Source organism: Cydia amplana, chromosome 19 (genome assembly GCF_948474715.1).
Source record: "Cydia amplana chromosome 19, ilCydAmpl1.1, whole genome shotgun sequence".
NCBI classification, from domain to species: domain Eukaryota; kingdom Metazoa; phylum Arthropoda; class Insecta; order Lepidoptera; family Tortricidae; genus Cydia; species Cydia amplana.
Genome location: NC_086087.1, coordinates 15,120,444 through 15,140,044, shown reverse-complemented (window position 1 = coordinate 15,140,044; position 19,601 = coordinate 15,120,444). Strand labels below are relative to the sequence as shown.

The 19,601-nt window shown below is 37.2% G+C and overlaps 1 long non-coding RNA gene across 1 annotated transcript; it reads right to left on the bottom strand.

Annotated features, from left to right (window-relative positions):
* Positions 1-930: 930 nt before the first annotated feature.
* LOC134657021 (uncharacterized) lies at positions 931-18,583 on the bottom strand. Its single transcript, XR_010097576.1, has 2 exons — positions 18,361-18,583; positions 931-1,220 (listed from the first exon to the last, which is right to left on the bottom strand). It is a non-coding gene; the product is annotated as an uncharacterized LOC134657021 (long non-coding RNA).
* Positions 18,584-19,601: the final 1,018 nt, after the last annotated feature.

Here is a 19,601-nt window from a genome sequence, read left to right as displayed (position 1 = left end):
TTTTTTTTTACTTCCGGTAATTTTTTGTAGTTATGTACCTACAGAGGTGACACGGGTCATACTGAGCAACTTCTACTATGGGACTAATCACGAAATCACGAAAAATCATTGTCTGTTTCATTTTTTTTCGCTCGAAAGCTCAAAAACAACACAAAAGGTAATTACGGTCAATATCTCGGTCGATATAAGTCTGTCTATAAAAACATGACTCATTATAATTTTAATCAGTCCAATAATAAATAAAAGTTACATTTAGTGGCCCAACACTGGACCTTTCATGAGCGGCAAAAAACTCTTTGTCACATTTTTATCTGCACTTCCCTCAAATAATGGATTATAATAATGATATATTTGTGCTGTTTCCTCCCCCGTCCCATTATCAGGACGTGCCTTTCCTGCCTTTCCTTTTGTTAATAAAAGCAGCTTTGTTTTTTCAAGGATTTTCACTATTTATTCTCAATACAGCGAAACGCAAGTGTTTTCGTTGAAAGTAGGCTCTCCGTTTGTGTAAGAATGATAGGGCAACTTGCTTTTTTACTTGAATATTTATTCTCGTTACAATTGCCAATATTATATCTGTCGATCAGCAACTATATTATAGTGTGTCAAAGGACTGAGAATCATACTATCTTTGTCTTACACTAATATTAAACCCAAAAGAAAAGGATGTGTCTAGTTTTTAGGGTTCCGTAGCCAAATGGCAAAAAACGGAACCCTTATAGATTCGTCATGTCTGTCTGTCTGTCCGTCTGTCCGTCTGTCCGTCTGTCCGTCTGTCCGTCTGTCTGTCCGTCCGTATGTCACAGCCACTTTTCTCCGAAACTATAAGAACTATACTGTTGAAACTTGGTAAGTAGATGTATTCTGTGAACCGCATTAAGATTTTCACACAAAAATAGAAAAAAAACAATAAATTTTTGGGGTTCCCCATACTTCGAACTGAAACTCAAAAATTTTTTTTTCATCAAACCCATACGTGTGGGGTATCTATGGATAGCTCTTCAAAAGTGATATTGAGGTTTCTAATATCATTTTTTTCTAAACTGAATAGTTTGCGCGAGAGACACTTCCAAAGTGGTAAAATGGGTGTCCCCCCCCCTGTAACTTCTAAAATAAGAGAATGATAAAACTAAAAAAAATATATGATGTACATTACCATGTAAACTTCCACCGAAAATTGGTTTGAATGAGATCTAGTAAGTAGTTTTTTTTTTATACGTCTTAAATACGGAACCCTTCATGGGCGAGTCCGACTCGCACTTGGCCGCTTTTTTGTTCCTATTTACTGACAAATTGGTTTGACCAATTATATAAATCCATAGGTTACGGGCGTTTCAAAAATAATCTTTTGTTTGATGTTAATTGCTATTAATTAGCACAATAGTGGAAACATTTTTCTTTTTTACCATCATATGCAATACCTATCATGCTGTGTACACCTACGATCGACGAATAAAGAATTTGTATTTTTGTATTTTTTTTTTGTCACGCCTAGGCAAGCGATAAAATAAATAAAGGTACCTAGTTACTTAGGTACATTTTTACTTTTCGTCGTTTTGCCGTTGTACGATTGTCAGTTTGGCTAGGCTCCTAGGAGTCACCAGATGAATCTGTTTATGGCTTTTGCTATTCTATTAATTAAATTTACGTATTTAACAATTGCGCAGTAAAATGGCATTTCTTTCATTTCACCACGTCGTCGAGAATATTCCACTATCAAAAAACATGACCTGTCATATAAAAGCCTCCACAGATTTCACACTGATATCCTTTTAGCACATGTCGCCCTTGCCTTCGTCGGCCATTCGTATGATAACTCTGTCGGGTGGATTGTGACAACAATCGACCGCTTTGGCGGTAATCCGGACGTCTTTGTGACTTACTAGTATGGGTAGCGAACGTATGGTACTTTATGTGGCTAAAAAATTCGTATATTGTTATATAATATATGTTCATATTTAATATTAGTTCATTTCTTAAATCCACACTCTTATTTTAATGCCTTTCAGTATGTAGCAGTCACATAAACTACTATTATTACCGTGTTATCTTAATAGCTACGTTACGATCCAAACAGTATTGGTAATTAGAGCCGTACAAATAACATGCATAACGGGATTTGACAAGATTTTAATAAGGATTAAAAGCAATTTTCGACCCTTATAAACTATATAATACCTGGGACGTAGATCAGATACACAAACAAAGAAAAAACAGCTTTATTACGAGTGCGTGAAGGTTGAAAATGCGTCGTGGATGCGTTGATTAAAGGTGCTGACGATGTACATTATAATTCCCTCCCGGCGTTAGCGGGTCGGTCGGCCATTTACAGTCCGTCACGCTGTCAGCGACGCTAATTAAGTCAACCCTTTGGAGGCGTCTAGCTTAGCTATAAACAGCAAGTGCGTTTGTTAACCAGAGAAAATACTTTTCAGGAGCCCGCCAGAAATGCCACTTTTGACAGCTGACAGACAAAATCCGTAACAGTTTCACAATCAGAATCAGGCTCTAGATATATTTTTAAAATGTACATTTCTTGTGGAAACTCAGCCTTAATAAGATTTACTAACGGCATTGTGTTATTAATTAGCTGCACCTTAAGTTAATAAACAAGCGGGACATCAATTCTTGGGAATATATTATATGGCTGATAAATCACCTTGGGTTTGCTAGAACACTAGAGTGGGCTCCTCTTTCATATCGTTGTATATTTACAGTTAACAACAGCGCTAAAATAACAGCAAATAACATTGATAGTTGGACAGGGCTATAACCGCGAAAATCGAAGTTCGCAAATTGCGGGCATTTTTCTCTGTCACTAATTACGCCTTCATTGTAGTAAAAAAGAAAGATCCCCGCAATTTGCGAATTTCGGTTTTCGCGGCTCTCTGTTTGATAATTTATCGAATTTCCTGAATGAAGTCAAAGTGAATGATGCTGCAAACTTTACTTCACGTTTAAATATGGAACGTCCATCTGAACATTTCATTAATAATGGCCGCTAGTTAAGTAGCCACTAGTAGTGTTCTGGCTGTATTAAGCTGTGGCATACCGCGAAAGGCCCCGTGTAAATTGGCAGCTGATGCCTGTAGCGCATATTAACGCGGCCGTTGTCGTCCTACTCGTACCACGACACACTACATGACTAGATATACAGACTTTTGGGCCCTCCATGAGACTACTTTAACCACGGCACACTGCACATCGTCATCATCATCATTTTAGCCTCCTATCGCCCACAGCTGAGCAATGCCTATCTTTTCGTTCACCACTTATCCCGGTATGCGCTAGTCTCATCCAGACGTGCCCTGCGATCTTGCGAATATCGTCCGATATCAACGAAAAGTAGAATGACCCTAATTCCTTGTCCGTTGACCCCTGCTCTAAAAACGCCTCACGGACCATACAATTAAAAACGGCCCTTTTGTGCTGACGTAATTATTGCTCACGTAGACCCTATAACCTTTTACCGTTTACCCACACCCCGCTCATTTATACGCGGGTTGCAAAAGAATACATAAATCAATGTGGTAAGTACCTTTTTAAATCAATGTGACCTTTTTAGATAAAAGGTACCACATAAGTCGTTTGTCCGTGAGGGTGATTTTTAATTACATCTCTTCCGCATGAAGGTGACATCCGACATGGTGGTGCCTTTTTAACAATGTACAGTCATGCTCCGTGATTGTTACGCCATTTAGGGTTCTAGCTAAATTGCACATTCCATAGCGTAAGTATGGAACAACCAATTTAGCTAGGACCCTAAATGGCGTAACAAGGCCGTGTGGGGACTGTACCTACTGGAGGAGCTACGCATAAAACGCCGGTTGTCAACGATATGCCAGGACCAAATGCTTGCATACTTCGGACACCTCTCACGTCGCCCTCCTGATAGCCTGGAAAGAGTAATAATGACGGGCAAAGTTGAAGGCTCGAGACCTTAGGCCCCTCCCCCTACTAGATGGTGTTCTCAAATTACGGCACCTATGCAATTAAAACTGCACGAGGCCATGCGCTTGGCGGGGAACAGAACCCTATGGAGGAACCTGGTCCTCAACAGAAGGACACGCGATGTCACGATCCTCAGTATTGAGGGACCGACTGAAGAAAAAGACTGTACCTACAATGATTTTACATTTACGTGGCTCCGTGTTTAACCGACTTCAATTTCATAGAAGGAGGAGGTTCTGTATTCGGTTGTGGCTATTTCTTTTTTTTAATGTACGGTTACTGATTACTCCGACACCCGCGGCCGCGGTCCATTTTGAGTAATTAATTTTTTTTACAATATAGTGTTATAAGTTTATCTTGTGAGTCTAAAATCTTCTTCTTGTTCCGTTGTAAATGGCATTTCCATCTTCACTTCTTAATATATAGTAGGTATTATAGTAATTTATTTGCTTTAAATGTAATCAAACCCGTAACAAATTATTCAATCTGAATCGGCCTTTTACAGTTCATTGTTATTTGATCTCATTTTGCAACAATACAAGCAAGTGATCTTAAAACGAAATTGAATTCAATTTTCGAACGCTCACGGTTACAAAACGTTTTGCGTTGATTTTAGCTCTATTATAACTCTCCATTCCCTGGTTGGTTATACAAACATCATTATTTGCATACCCTCCCCCCTCTCCCCCCTACGATTGTCGTTTGCGGTCGCTTTGATCAACCCGCAACAAGTATCGACCAATGTTAACATTGCAATATCGCTCTTATCGTATTGTGTTACAGTCTGAATTGGCTTGCGATAATCATGACTATTAAGGTAAAATAAAAGGAGGTTTTTTTTCTCTTGTTTGATTAACTGGAGTGACTTGTGGAAGGAACATCAATCAGGAATTTTACTGGCTTCTAAAAATAGTAGGCAATTTTCAGATTCTTGCAGTAATAAGCTGAAATGATTAAAGTTTTGCTATGCTGTTGGAGGGATGTTGATACATAATAAGTGATTTTGGGGTCGTGATCCTAATTTCTAAACAGGTGTTGAGATTATGAACATCTCTAAACAAATCACAATCCTACCTTGCTGGAACTCATAAGAGAATCCTTTTTCACGGACTTCAGTGATTCGAACCCTGATTTCACTCGATAGAAAAAAAAACACGAACGGTCTAAAAGGCGCTTTAAAACGTTTGTAACAATTTTTGCACAAAAGCCAAAAATATGACAATTTCTTCTAAATATCAGCGCTATCTTAGTTTTGAGGGAACTTATTACTTTTCCTTTTTTAAACTTACAACAAATTAAAATTCAAAAACATGATATCCGCGGGTCCGAGCACGCATATCCCTGTCGCTCACGCTTACGCTCAGTGAGAGTGAGAGAAGAACACGACCCTACGGGGCCTTAATCACTAGCACTGATATATTTTTGCCCCCGACAAACCGCTGGCAACAACAACAACAAACCGCCAACGGTCAATTAAAGTGTTGCTGTACTAACAGCCACTAGGCGGCTTTGTTTCTTCGCTTTTCATTTGGCCGTCCACATTCTGCCAATCAAATGTAGTTTTTAATTGGCACTTTTGAATGAACTCGAATGGGGTTAGCTTCCAACGAATGGACTATGCGCTTTTTTTACTCGACACCGACGAAAGGATGCTTAATGTTTAAACGGAACGTATAGTTACCTGTATGTATACAATAGTAAAAAAAAAATAAAGTGTAACTTCATTTTCATACTAAATGTCAAGCGAAATTTTCTTCCATTTGTGGCTATTCTAATTCCCTAACATTGCTTGCATGGTTTCTAAAAAGTTTTTGTTTTTGTTTCACCAATTTTTGTTTTCATAATCTGTAAATGCTGACCGTCGTTAATTTAATAAATAAATAATAATAATAAATAAATATAAATTTCAGTGAACGGTCTAATAGCGAAGAGTCTCGACCAACATCTTGAGAGACTCTCGCTAGGTGGTTGGATCAAGGGTCAGATACAGAAGGCGGTGATCTTGGACACGGCGCGGATAGTCCGCCGGTTCCTCTCTCTGCAGCCCTGACCACCGGTAGCTTGAGCCCTGCCCCGCTGCCGGCGGCACCCTTTTTTATTTTTATTTTATTTTATTTATTCAAACATATTACACAGTATTACAGTGAGACACTAAGGCACTGTGGAATGCATACAATATGATTATTACTTATCCTAAAACGTTAACACAAAGTTGTGTTATACAATAACAATAATCTTAAATACTAACTGAAGACGGACGATCATCCATCGCCTCACATAACCTCTTACATTCGTCACATACCATCTTCCAACTACTGGCAAAAACGGGTACACTACATAATTCCGAAATATTTTATGCCGAATTTTAGAATATCGAATTTTAATATTCCGTCTTTTAAATGCTCGACCCATCAAAATTCCGACTGTCGTAATTACGAACGATAAAAATCACGAAAGTGTATATTTCCGAATAGCAAAAAAGACGATTTTTTAGGGTTCCGTAGCCAAATGGCAAAAAACGGAACCCTTATAGATTCGTCATGTCTGTCTGTCTGTCTGTCCGTCTGTCTGTCCGTCCGTATGTCACAGCCACTTTTCTCCGAAACTATAAGAACTATACTGTTGAAACTTGGTAAGTAGATGTATTCTATGAACCGCATTAAGATTTTCACACAAAAATAGAAAAAAAACAATAAATTTTTGGGGTTCCCCATACTTCGAACTGAAACTCAAAATTTTTTTTTTCATTAAACCCATACGTGTGGGGTATCTATGGATATTAATTTTTTTTACAATATAGTGTTATAAGTTTATCTTGTGAGTCTAAAATCTTCTTCTTGTTCCGTTGTAAATGGCATTTCCATCTTCACTTCTTAATATATAGTAGGTATTATAGTAATTTATTTGCTTTAAATGTAATCAAACCCGTAACAAATTATTCAATCTGAATCGGCCTTTTACAGTTCATTGTTATTTGATCTCATTTTGCAACAATACAAGCAAGTGATCTTAAAACGAAATTGAATTCAATTTTCGAACGCTCACGGTTACAAAACGTTTTGCGTTGATTTTAGCTCTATTATAACTCTCCATTCCCTGGTTGGTTATACAAACATCATTATTTGCATACCCTCCCCCCTCTCCCCCCTACGATTGTCGTTTGCGGTCGCTTTGATCAACCCGCAACAAGTATCGACCAATGTTAACATTGCAATATCGCTCTTATCGTATTGTGTTACAGTCTGAATTGGCTTGCGATAATCATGACTATTAAGGTAAAATAAAAGGAGGTTTTTTTTCTCTTGTTTGATTAACTGGAGTGACTTGTGGAAGGAACATCAATCAGGAATTTTACTGGCTTCTAAAAATAGTAGGCAATTTTCAGATTCTTGCAGTAATAAGCTGAAATGATTAAAGTTTTGCTATGCTGTTGGAGGGATGTTGATACATAATAAGTGATTTTGGGGTCGTGATCCTAATTTCTAAACAGGTGTTGAGATTATGAACATCTCTAAACAAATCACAATCCTACCTTGCTGGAACTCATAAGAGAATCCTTTTTCACGGACTTCAGTGATTCGAACCCTGATTTCACTCGATAGAAAAAAAAACACGAACGGTCTAAAAGGCGCTTTAAAACGTTTGTAACAATTTTTGCACAAAAGCCAAAAATATGACAATTTCTTCTAAATATCAGCGCTATCTTAGTTTTGAGGGAACTTATTACTTTTCCTTTTTTAAACTTACAACAAATTAAAATTCAAAAACATGATATCCGCGGGTCCGAGCACGCATATCCCTGTCGCTCACGCTTACGCTCAGTGAGAGTGAGAGAAGAACACGACCCTACGGGGCCTTAATCACTAGCACTGATATATTTTTGCCCCCGACAAACCGCTGGCAACAACAACAACAAACCGCCAACGGTCAATTAAAGTGTTGCTGTACTAACAGCCACTAGGCGGCTTTGTTTCTTCGCTTTTCATTTGGCCGTCCACATTCTGCCAATCAAATGTAGTTTTTAATTGGCACTTTTGAATGAACTCGAATGGGGTTAGCTTCCAACGAATGGACTATGCGCTTTTTTTACTCGACACCGACGAAAGGATGCTTAATGTTTAAACGGAACGTATAGTTACCTGTATGTATACAATAGTAAAAAAAAAATAAAGTGTAACTTCATTTTCATACTAAATGTCAAGCGAAATTTTCTTCCATTTGTGGCTATTCTAATTCCCTAACATTGCTTGCATGGTTTCTAAAAAGTTTTTGTTTTTGTTTCACCAATTTTTGTTTTCATAATCTGTAAATGCTGACCGTCGTTAATTTAATAAATAAATAATAATAATAAATAAATATAAATTTCAGTGAACGGTCTAATAGCGAAGAGTCTCGACCAACATCTTGAGAGACTCTCGCTAGGTGGTTGGATCAAGGGTCAGATACAGAAGGCGGTGATCTTGGACACGGCGCGGATAGTCCGCCGGTTCCTCTCTCTGCAGCCCTGACCACCGGTAGCTTGAGCCCTGCCCCGCTGCCGGCGGCACCCTTTTTTATTTTTATTTTATTTTATTTATTCAAACATATTACACAGTATTACAGTGAGACACTAAGGCACTGTGGAATGCATACAATATGATTATTACTTATCCTAAAACGTTAACACAAAGTTGTGTTATACAATAACAATAATCTTAAATACTAACTGAAGACGGACGATCATCCATCGCCTCACATAACCTCTTACATTCGTCACATACCATCTTCCAACTACTGGCAAAAACGGGTACACTACATAATTCCGAAATATTTTATGCCGAATTTTAGAATATCGAATTTTAATATTCCGTCTTTTAAATGCTCGACCCATCAAAATTCCGACTGTCGTAATTACGAACGATAAAAATCACGAAAGTGTATATTTCCGAATAGCAAAAAAGACGATTTTTTAGGGTTCCGTAGCCAAATGGCAAAAAACGGAACCCTTATAGATTCGTCATGTCTGTCTGTCTGTCTGTCCGTCTGTCTGTCCGTCCGTATGTCACAGCCACTTTTCTCCGAAACTATAAGAACTATACTGTTGAAACTTGGTAAGTAGATGTATTCTATGAACCGCATTAAGATTTTCACACAAAAATAGAAAAAAAACAATAAATTTTTGGGGTTCCCCATACTTCGAACTGAAACTCAAAATTTTTTTTTTCATTAAACCCATACGTGTGGGGTATCTATGGATAGGTCTTCAAAAATGATATTGAGGTTTCTAATATCATTTTTTTCTAAACTGAATAGTTTGCGCGAGAGACACTTCCAAAGTGGTAAAATGTGTGTCCCCCCCCCTGTAACTTCTAAAATAAGAGAATGATAAAACTAAAAAAAATATATGATGTACATTACCATGTAAACTTCCACCGAAAATTGGTTTGAACGAGATCTAGTAAGTAGTTTTTTTTTTATACGTCATAAATCGCCTAAATACGGAACCCTTCATGGGCGAGTCCGACTCGCACTTGGCCGCTTTTTTAAATTCCGAACCACTTAATTCCGATAGTGATAAACACCGAATTTAACATTTACGATTTTTGAAATGAAGTTAGGGCTTGTAGAGTTAGAAGCTTGGCTCTACGAGAGATCTGATAACTTTTTGTCAGTGCGAGCCTTATGGTTTCGTCTTGGCAACATTTTACATGAAAATGTTTTTGGTGGGAGTAAATTCTTCCACTGTACCTATAAACGTATAAACGAGACAGTATTGAACTAAGCACCAAGGGCAAGGGTCGGTAGGTGGTATTCTTGTGGTCTTCGGTATAGTTTGTACCACTACAATGTACTGAGTTCGACCGATTGTTTTATAAAAATAAACTATTTATCTTTATTATTATTCACAACGAAGGGACTTAATAGCGTAAAATTAAGTTTCAGAATGTATCTCCTACGTTTCGAGGACGGCGTTGTCCCTGTGGTCGTGAAAAATAATGAGTAAAAATCGTGAAAGTTTAAATCAGTTTTATTTTTGTATTTAACAACATTATCTCATTATCATTTCTGAGTATATGACATTTATTTCAGTTAACATTATCTTGTGACAAAATCGAGTAATAGCAATTAAGACTCGGCGCTGAGCACGTAATTATCGAGTGAATGGGAATGGATTGAACGAGTGAACGAATGTACACGTCATTCTGAATTCGTCGTGTCGCAATCAGGGGCTGATTGTTTTTAATGATTATGTGTGGGAGGGTCGTTTCAAGTCACGTCCTAATTTATTTGACAGTTGACACACTTTGAGTTTGTGTCAGGGGTATTTTTAGATTTATTTTAGATTTAATTTGTTTTATTTAAGTTTCATTTTCAAATTCATCTATTACAGTTGTTTGAATGAAAAAAAAAAACTAGTTTACCTACAGACAAACTATAAAAGAACTAGTTTAGTTTATGATTTGCTGAGTTTAGTTTTAATTTCGTTTGTAGTTATTTTTAATGTAATTTTTTATAGTGTTGATTTCGGATTTGATGTTTATGATTTTTGAACTTGATTTTGCTCTGTTTATTTATTTCGCATTTATTTTGATTATTTTTTGTTGCAAGTCAAGCATACAAACGAAGGTCTCTTAATTACCAAATCAGCTTAGAAATAATTTTCGATTTATTATAATTATAGGTATAATAGGTACATAAATGAAGCAAGTCTAATCTGATGGAAAACATAACTCCAAAGAATAAAAGTTCAATTAGAATGAATAAATCCTTACTTCAAAGTTAGTTCATCTGTCATTCAAAAACATAATCAAATACGGTTCATTGGTCTGAAAACATTGCTATAGAAATATCACGGCTATTCTGAGGTTGCAGGAACAATTGAAATTCTGCCATTGTGCCTGAGATCGTGATAGGACGTGCCTGTCTAAGGCTCTAGGCTAGATAATAGTTTTGACATTGATTTATTTCGAATGTAATTGAATAGGAGCAATTCTAATTTAAAAATCAGTTAAGGCTTTGAAGATATAAATTAGCTGGACTGAAAGGAAGACGAATGAGGAGGTTTTGAGTATCATCATCATCATCATCATCATCATCATCATCATCATCATCATCATCATCATCATCATCATCATCATCATCATCATCATCATCAGCCCGTTGCAGTCCACTGCTGGATATAAGCCTCTCCAAGGTTACGCTACAGAGCCCGGTCTGGTTTTGAGTATGGTAAGAGAAAATCGATACTTTAAATACTATACCTAAGGGATTAGGAGAGGCAAGTTGTTACACCTGGAGGTCTAGCCAAAATGCCATCGCTCAGCTCCTGTTGCCGACTGTACTAGCTAATTCGACGTTCCCTTAACTGTTAAGGGTTGTTTGACTTTTGCCTTAGAATCGTGAAAGCCCTCCGAAAAGTTCCGCGATACTTTCGGCTAATTGCAGCGAAGTATGGAACTTGTTATAACGAGGACAGTTTTGTTTGGGCTTAGGATTAAATACGGGTAAGACAGACAAACGGAATTAGGAAACTTTCATACCGATTATGATTTGCCAATTTTTTATGGTTTTGTTCATGTTACGACACGACCTAGACATGACTTATGGCCATCAAACAATCAAACATAGCTAAGAACCACCATGCACAAGGAAACTCGCTTTCACGTAAAAAAACCGCATCGTAATCGGTCCATCCTTTAGATAGCTACGATGCCACAGACAGACAGACATTGGCGTCAAACATATAATATGTTATAACACCCCTCTTTTTGTGTCGGGGATTAAAAATAATCTCCACAGAAATAAAACGGAACGGGGGTTAAAATCTCCACAGATCGAAGTCGAATATTCAATAGCACTCCCCAGCGTTATAATAGGTACATAGTGCGCGAGTTCTGAAACCCTGTAAAAATAGTCTACTTAGTTCACAAAGTCAAGTCATATCTCAAGTAGAATTTGAGGCTACTGAATAATAGATATCCAAGAGGCTGATTCTGCTTTTCAGTTTGTATATATATGTTGAGATGTTATTTTCATACTAAATCAATGAATGAATGCGTGAAAGATTAAATGAATGAATGAATGAACTAAGACTTAGAGGCGTGTCAGGAGACTAACTAGAATTTACATTTAGTTCGATGTCAAAATGATATCAAAATTATGGCATTTAACCATTAATTCGCGCGTGCCTTATAGATATGATTTTGATATCAAATTTAGGGTCATAATTTGCTATCTCACGTGCACCAATAAGTGTGATCGAGATGCCTTATAAGACTGCCAACATAATTATTTTTAGACCATCCTGTAGATGAAAACCGTAAAAACAGAATTGGCAGAGTGAGCTCTCAGTTTGATTGGACATCTGAAACTTAAATAAACTTAAATGTAAAGTGATCCCACTTGTCAATTTTATGGATTGCTGACGTAATTTAGACTTTAGTGAGATATCTTCATTCTTACGCTTCAAGAATAGAGATTATACTTAATCTATTAATAGACTTGGACACCGTAACACATGCCTTAGTTAAGGTGACGTTTAGATGGCGACTGCTGATGTTGACTTCGAAATTCCCAATAATATTGTCTTCGGTTACTGCGATAGTTACTCGACAATGTCAGCCGACCGTGAACAGGTCGTAGATATACAATAACATTTAGAGAACATATTAGCGGTGACAGACGGTTTGGTGAAACCCACACATTTAGTATTATATTTACCATCCGAGTGCCTACGTGCTAGTTGTAACCACAAATTGATGGGCTGAACAACGTCACCCAACTGTGTACTGAAACTTCGCATTCAATAAATTTACATCAATTAACTGAACAATAGGAGTGACGGTTTGTTGTAACCGAACTTACCGAACCTAACATGTTATTACGAGTGACAAATAGCACTAGACAAATTAGTGCGACCGAAACGGACAATACTTTTAAAGATGTGTTAAAATCGACGAAAAACAGTTTTGAATGATTCACGGTTAGTTTCATTAGACTTATATTGAGCGGGATATGAACCGTGATTACCCGTGGTTCATATCCCGGTCGATGTAAGTCTGTATGTTAAATGTTAGTTACCTACTCGTAGAATTTATTTGTCATTATAGAAAACTAGGTTGCCAAACACGATCAGAAAGTGCAACTTTATAAGTTTCAGCGCAGCCGAATAGTGAGGGAGTGTTTGACTTTTTTGGCCGAAAATCAAAGCTTCGGTCAAAACTTGATTCCTATACCGAAACCTGCCGAAACCGAAACTGAAACCGACCTGTCGGTCGGACACTAAATAATAACACGACTCTATGACGCGCGTGAACGTTTAACAAATTTTAAAATCAGAATCAGCTTCTCGGTCACGTGCTTAGAGGGATCTATATTTAATAAACTTCTTTTTTGTTTTCAGTAGCCGAAATAATTTTACCAACAGATCCACAATTATTTTTGGTAAACATTTATCTACGCTCAGATCGTTGCTTGGATTTTTACAAATCCTACAGAATCCTCACAAATTGCAGTTTGAGCAGAAGACATTCAAAGCCAGATCAAACACCTCCCACGTCAAATGTTAGACGGAAATCCCCCGGAAAACAGGAAATCTACTACATTAGAAAGAGACCTACATAGATACCTAGCTACGTATTCAAAGTTTACAATCTGTTAAGTTAAGACTCACACGAATCCGTCGACAAAAAGCCGCTCCCATTTCAATCGAAGTTACGCTCTATTTTTGTATGGCGGCTGCTAAGTAGGTTCGCGTGACTCTTAAGGTTTTGATACTCTTAAGCATTTATTTATTTCCTAATATTTATTCGACTTTGTGATGAATTTATCTTGCTATTGATATTTGATGATGACTTTTTTCTGTATTGACATTTGTATATAATAAATAGTTGACGATCATAATATAAATTCGTATAGATTAATAATAATAATAATAATTTGAGCCTATATACGTCCCACTGCTGGGCACAGGCCTCCTCTCATGCGCAAGGGGGCTTGGGCTATAGTCCCCACGCTAGCCCAATGCGGATTGGGGACTTCACATACACCTTTGAATTTCTTCGCAGATGTATGCAGGTTTTCTCACGATGTTTTCCTTCACCGACAAGCTAGTGGTAAATATCAAATGATATTTCGTACATAAGTTCCGAAAAACTCATTGGCACGAGCCAGGATTTGAACCCGCGACCTCCGGATTGAAAGTCGGACGTCATATCCACTCGGCCACCACTGCTTTAGATCTTTTCGTATAGATTAGCTTAGAATAATTTATAATGTAATTTCATATTATGAAATTTAATAAATAAATCTAAATCTAAATCATGTTTCTATACTTGCGATCGTTCACGCTTATTGTTGCGCGCAAGATGCATGGTAAGGTTTACTGTTTTAAAATCTGGATATCTCAGGTCGTACAGGTGAACCAGTACAGAATGAAATGAAGGAGAAGTAATGATGAACTAAATTCACTTAGTATTCATCCCTAGAGTTAGGTCATTAGCCGATAGCCTAGCGTTTAGATAATTGGCTGTTTGACCACAACCAACCACGACACACACTCGTCATATTATACAAAATGTACTTTAGTTTGTTTCTGTAATAAGGGTTATAAATCTGACAGACCAATACGAAATCAGAAATCAGAAATATTTATTGTGTAAACTGTGTAGGTAAAAGAACTATAACTAGGTACATTTTTTAGGGTTCCGTACCCAAAGGGTAAAAAACGGGACCCTATTACTAAGACTTCGCTGTCTGTCCGTCCGTCCATCTGTCACCAGGCTGTATCTCATGAACCGCAATAGCTAGACACTTGAAATTTTCACAAATGATGTATCTCTGTTGCCGCTATAACAACAAATACTAAAAATAAAATAAAATAAATATTTAAGGGGGGCTCCCATACAACCAACACGATTTTTTGCTCTATTTTTTGTTGATGGTGCGGAACCCTCCGTGCGCGAGTCCGACTCGCACTTGGCCGGTTTTTTTATGAGTATCAACAGTTTTACCCTTTTCGTAAAACGTGCAATGACAGCTAACCGATACGATTACAATATCATTTAAATATTGGTTTGATTTCGGGTGCACGTTTAAATTAGCCTGTATGTTTCGGTGCCACTAATGTTGTAATTTATTTCAATATAACCATTTCTTTCAACGTAACGCGTTGGCCGTCTCTCTAACATACATTGCAACATCTAAAGACTTCTTCTGCTTCATCTGCCCCAATCTGTGACCGATACCATAATCAGACGTTTCCAATTCTCAATGGGCCCTCGGTATTATGACAATTACCTCACACCAGCTTACCAGCATTGACATTAGTTCCATTTAACCACGCAACCTCGCATCTCACTCGATCACGGCATTTCAAAATCGGCTCTATCACTAGTTGTTAGAGTTGAATTTTGAATTACTTTGAACAGTTGGAAAGGAATTGGTAAAAAGTATATAAGGCTATAATTTCGATAGTAATAATATTGTTATCGCTGTAAGTAATGGCTTTATAATGGATATTGGCGTTTTATACTACCTACATTAACCTAATACCTATTCTGATTGAGCAACACTAACATAGTGACATAAATTATATTATCTTAACTCAAATAAGCTTACAGAAGCCTATTAGAATAAATTAAATTATTTATTATTGATTTACTTAAATCACTTAATTTGTTTTATTTTAAGTATAAACACTACAATGTAAATTTTTAAACGACATAAATGTCATAGGTATACGAAGAAAAAGTGACCGAGGTTTCCAGTGCTCAGGGCTGGAATCGAACCAGCGTCCTCTGCTGTCACGGCTGCAGTTGTACGTAAGCAAAAGGTGGTTGACTCTAATTTAACAATTTGTTATAGATTTGAACTGGTTTTGATACGTGAGTATATATTCCTTCGCTCAAGGCTCGGAACCGGTTTTATCTTCATACAACAAATACCGGTATTATTACGTTCTTTTTCGTTCTTTGGTTTAATATTAAATTTTTAATGGGACAATCTAATAATACGAAGTTGTTACCTAAATACATGATACAGTCCTACGTAAAGAGCATAAAATAATTGAAAATATTGGGCTATTTTGGGTTTTACAAAAAAACCGGTTCCGAGCCCTGCCTTCGCTGTTCAAGTACTTACTAAAGGTCAAAAGAAAAAGAAACTGATCGATAATAAATTAAATCGGGTCTACAAATACAAGTCCAAAGGGAAATTTATGCGAAATCCTAACAAAAAGGCTTTAACAATAAACCCCTGCAGTAGTTTTGTAACATCAATAAGCTTTTCATGGGCTTATTCCAAAAAACCTAGGGCTTATTCAAAATCTCGCATAAAGGTCCAAAACCTGAATAACTTTAAACATTGAGCTGACTAAGCTTTTGCTCAGAGCTACTGAAACTCTTCGAGACAGGGCTTTGAGCAACTTTTGAAAGTTTAACCCTATCCACTTTCAGTATTTCAGCGGATCCTTTATCCTGCAGCGGAGGGGTTAACGGCCTGTTATAGCTAGTCATTTGATACGGTACTGTTTGGCTGTTTCTTTGATGAAACTAATTGTACGAATAAACGAGAGTAGTATTAAAAGCTAAACATATTTACGAAGAGATTAACGTACGTCTAAGTTGATTTTGCGCCGACTTTAATAGAAAAAAGTGAAAGAATGTCCTTATGTATTATATATATTACTAGCGACCCGCTCCGGCTTCGCACGGTTTAACAAATTATACATAAACCTTCCTCTTGAATCACTCTGTCTATTAAAAAAAACCGCATCTAAATCCGTTGCGTAGTTTTAAAGATCTAAGCATACAGACAGACAGACAGACAGGGAAGCGACTTTGTTTAATACTATGTAGTGATAAAATGTCTATGTCTATGTGTATTTATATAATAATATAGGCTACATGTTTTAATTATTTACTTGTGTAATAATGTCGCCTTGTGTAAACATGTCGCCAATAGCGACTAAAAATTCAAGTGATAGAAACCGTTGTCGTCTAAACAGTTTTAATATCGATAATTGAACCATAATTAACTTTTCTGTACATAGTGTTCGTTTGTCTGTCATTTTTATTTGTCTACTCTCAATTGCTCAAAGGTCGACTGGAAGATATCCCTTATAGAGATAAGTTCGCCTTTGTAATTGTATGCTTTCTGTTTAATTGTATTTTAACCTGTCTTATATAAAATAAAGTGTTTACATACATACATAAATAAACGTCATATTTTCATAGAAATTTGACATTCATTATGACATGACATGACTATACTTTGTCACTATAAATACCACGCATAGTTAGCTTGATTTGACACTACAACTGTCAATTGTACAGTGTATATGGGTCTTAGGGTAACATTCCATTTCTGACCGCAGCTGCACTACTGGTACTGAACGCGTCGCTGTTACTGTCAATTTCCATAGTAAAATGAACAGTAGTGCAGCTGCGGTTGGAAATGGACTGTCATCTTTAAATGTTCCAAAAAGGGTTACCCCATGGTTTATGATTTATGATAGATCGGCGGCAGCACATTGCAGTAATACCCCCTATTATAGTGCACATTTTTTACAAACCAGCCAGGGGCCCGTTTCTCAAAAGCTTGTAACTTGTAATACAAGTGGAAGTCCCTTTCTAACAAAAGCTGTCAAAAATCTAAAAGTGATATCCGCTTGTATTACAAGTTACAAGCAGGGGCCCGTTTCTCAAAAGCTTGTTATAAAGGGACTTCCACTTGTATTACAAGTTACAAGCTTATAAGAAACGCCCAGGTCTTGCCACAAGGGCATTACGGGTCAATGTCCAACCAGTCGTCTGTATTCCACAAAAAGACTTTAGAAAGGCCTTTGTCTCAGCGACGTTGATAAATGAATACTAAATAGTAGACCTCTGAAATATGCTGCGATGTTTTTGGGGGCTAGAGAACTGGGTCTTTGTCTGTTAAGTGAAAAGGTTTCCTAGTTAACGTTAAAATTAATATCAGTAAAATTTATGATAAAATTGTCTAAAGCTAGGTTCACATTCACACGGCGTTATTTTTTCCCGTATACCGTTTAAGGGATTTTATTCAATACCGTAGTGACAGCAAATAATTAACTTTGTATGGCATCTTTCGAAATCGTTCACACGCCTAGACCACTCTCCCGCATATACGCCATGTGAACGGATTTGTACGTTGCCATACAAATTTACATACTATACCGATTTTTAGGGTTCCGTAGCCAAATGGCAAAAAACGGAACCCTTATGGATTCGTCATGTCTGTCTGTCTGTCTGTCCGTCTGTCTGTCCGTCCGTATCTCACAGCAACTTTTTTCCGAAATTATAAGAACTATACTGTTGAAACTTGGTAAGTAGATGTATTCTGTGAACCGCATTAAGATTCTCATACAAAAATAGAAAAAAAACAATAAGTTTTGGGGGTACCCCATACTTACAAATGAAACTCAAAAAAAAATTTTCATCAAACCCATACGTGTGGGGTATCTATGGATAGGTCTTCAAAAATGATATTGAAGTTTCTAATATAATTTTTTTCTAAACTGAATAGTTTGCGCGAGAGTCGCTTCCAAAGTGGTAAAATGTGTGTCCCCCCCCCCCTGTAACTTCTAAAATAAGAGAATGATAAAACTAAAAAAGCGGCCAAGTGCGAGTCGGACTCGCCCATGAAGGGTTCCGTATTTAGGCGATTTATGACGTATAAAAAAAAACTACTTACTAGATCTCGTTCAAACCAATTTTCGGTGGAAGTTTACATGGTAATGTACATCATATATTTTTTTTAGTTTTATCATTCTCTTATTTTAGAAGTTACGGGGGGGGGGGGGGGACACAAAAAAATGATATTAGAAACCTCAATATCATTTTTGAAGACCTATCCATAGATACCCCACACGTATGGGTTTGATGAAAAAAAAATTTGAGTTTCAGTTCGAAGTATGGGGAACCCCAAAAATTTATTGTTTTTTTTCTATTTTTGTGTGAAAATCTTAATGCGGTTCACAGAATACATCTACTTACCAAGTTTCAACAGTATAGTTCTTATAGTTTCGGAGAAAAGTGACTGTGACATACGGACGGACAGACAGACGGACAGACAGACAGACAGACAGACAGACAGACAGACAGACAGACAGACATGACGAATCTATAAGGGTTCCGTTTTTTGCCATTTGGCTACGGAACCCTAAAAAAATATATGATGTACTAATGTACATACCAATATGTATAATGTACATGGTAATCCATGCAAACTTCCACCAAAAATTGGTTTGAACGAAATCTAGTAAGTAGTTTTTTAGGGTTCCGTACCCAAAGGGTAAAAACGGGACCCTATTACTAAAACTCCGCTGTCCGTCCGTCCGTCCGTCCGTCCGTCCGTCTGTCACCAGGCTGTATCTCACGAACCGTGATAGCTAGACAGTTGAAATTTTCACAGATGATGTATTTCTGTTGCCGCTATAACAACAAATACTAAAAACAGAATAAAATAAAGATTTAAGTGGGGCTCCTATACAACAAACGTGATTTTTGACCGAAGTTAAGCAACGTCGGGCGGGGTCAGTATTTGGATGGGTGACCGTTTTTTTGCTTGTTTTTTTTTTGTTTGTTTTGCTCTATTTTTTGTTGATGGTGCGGAACCCTCCGTGCGCGAGTCTGACTCGCACTTGGCCG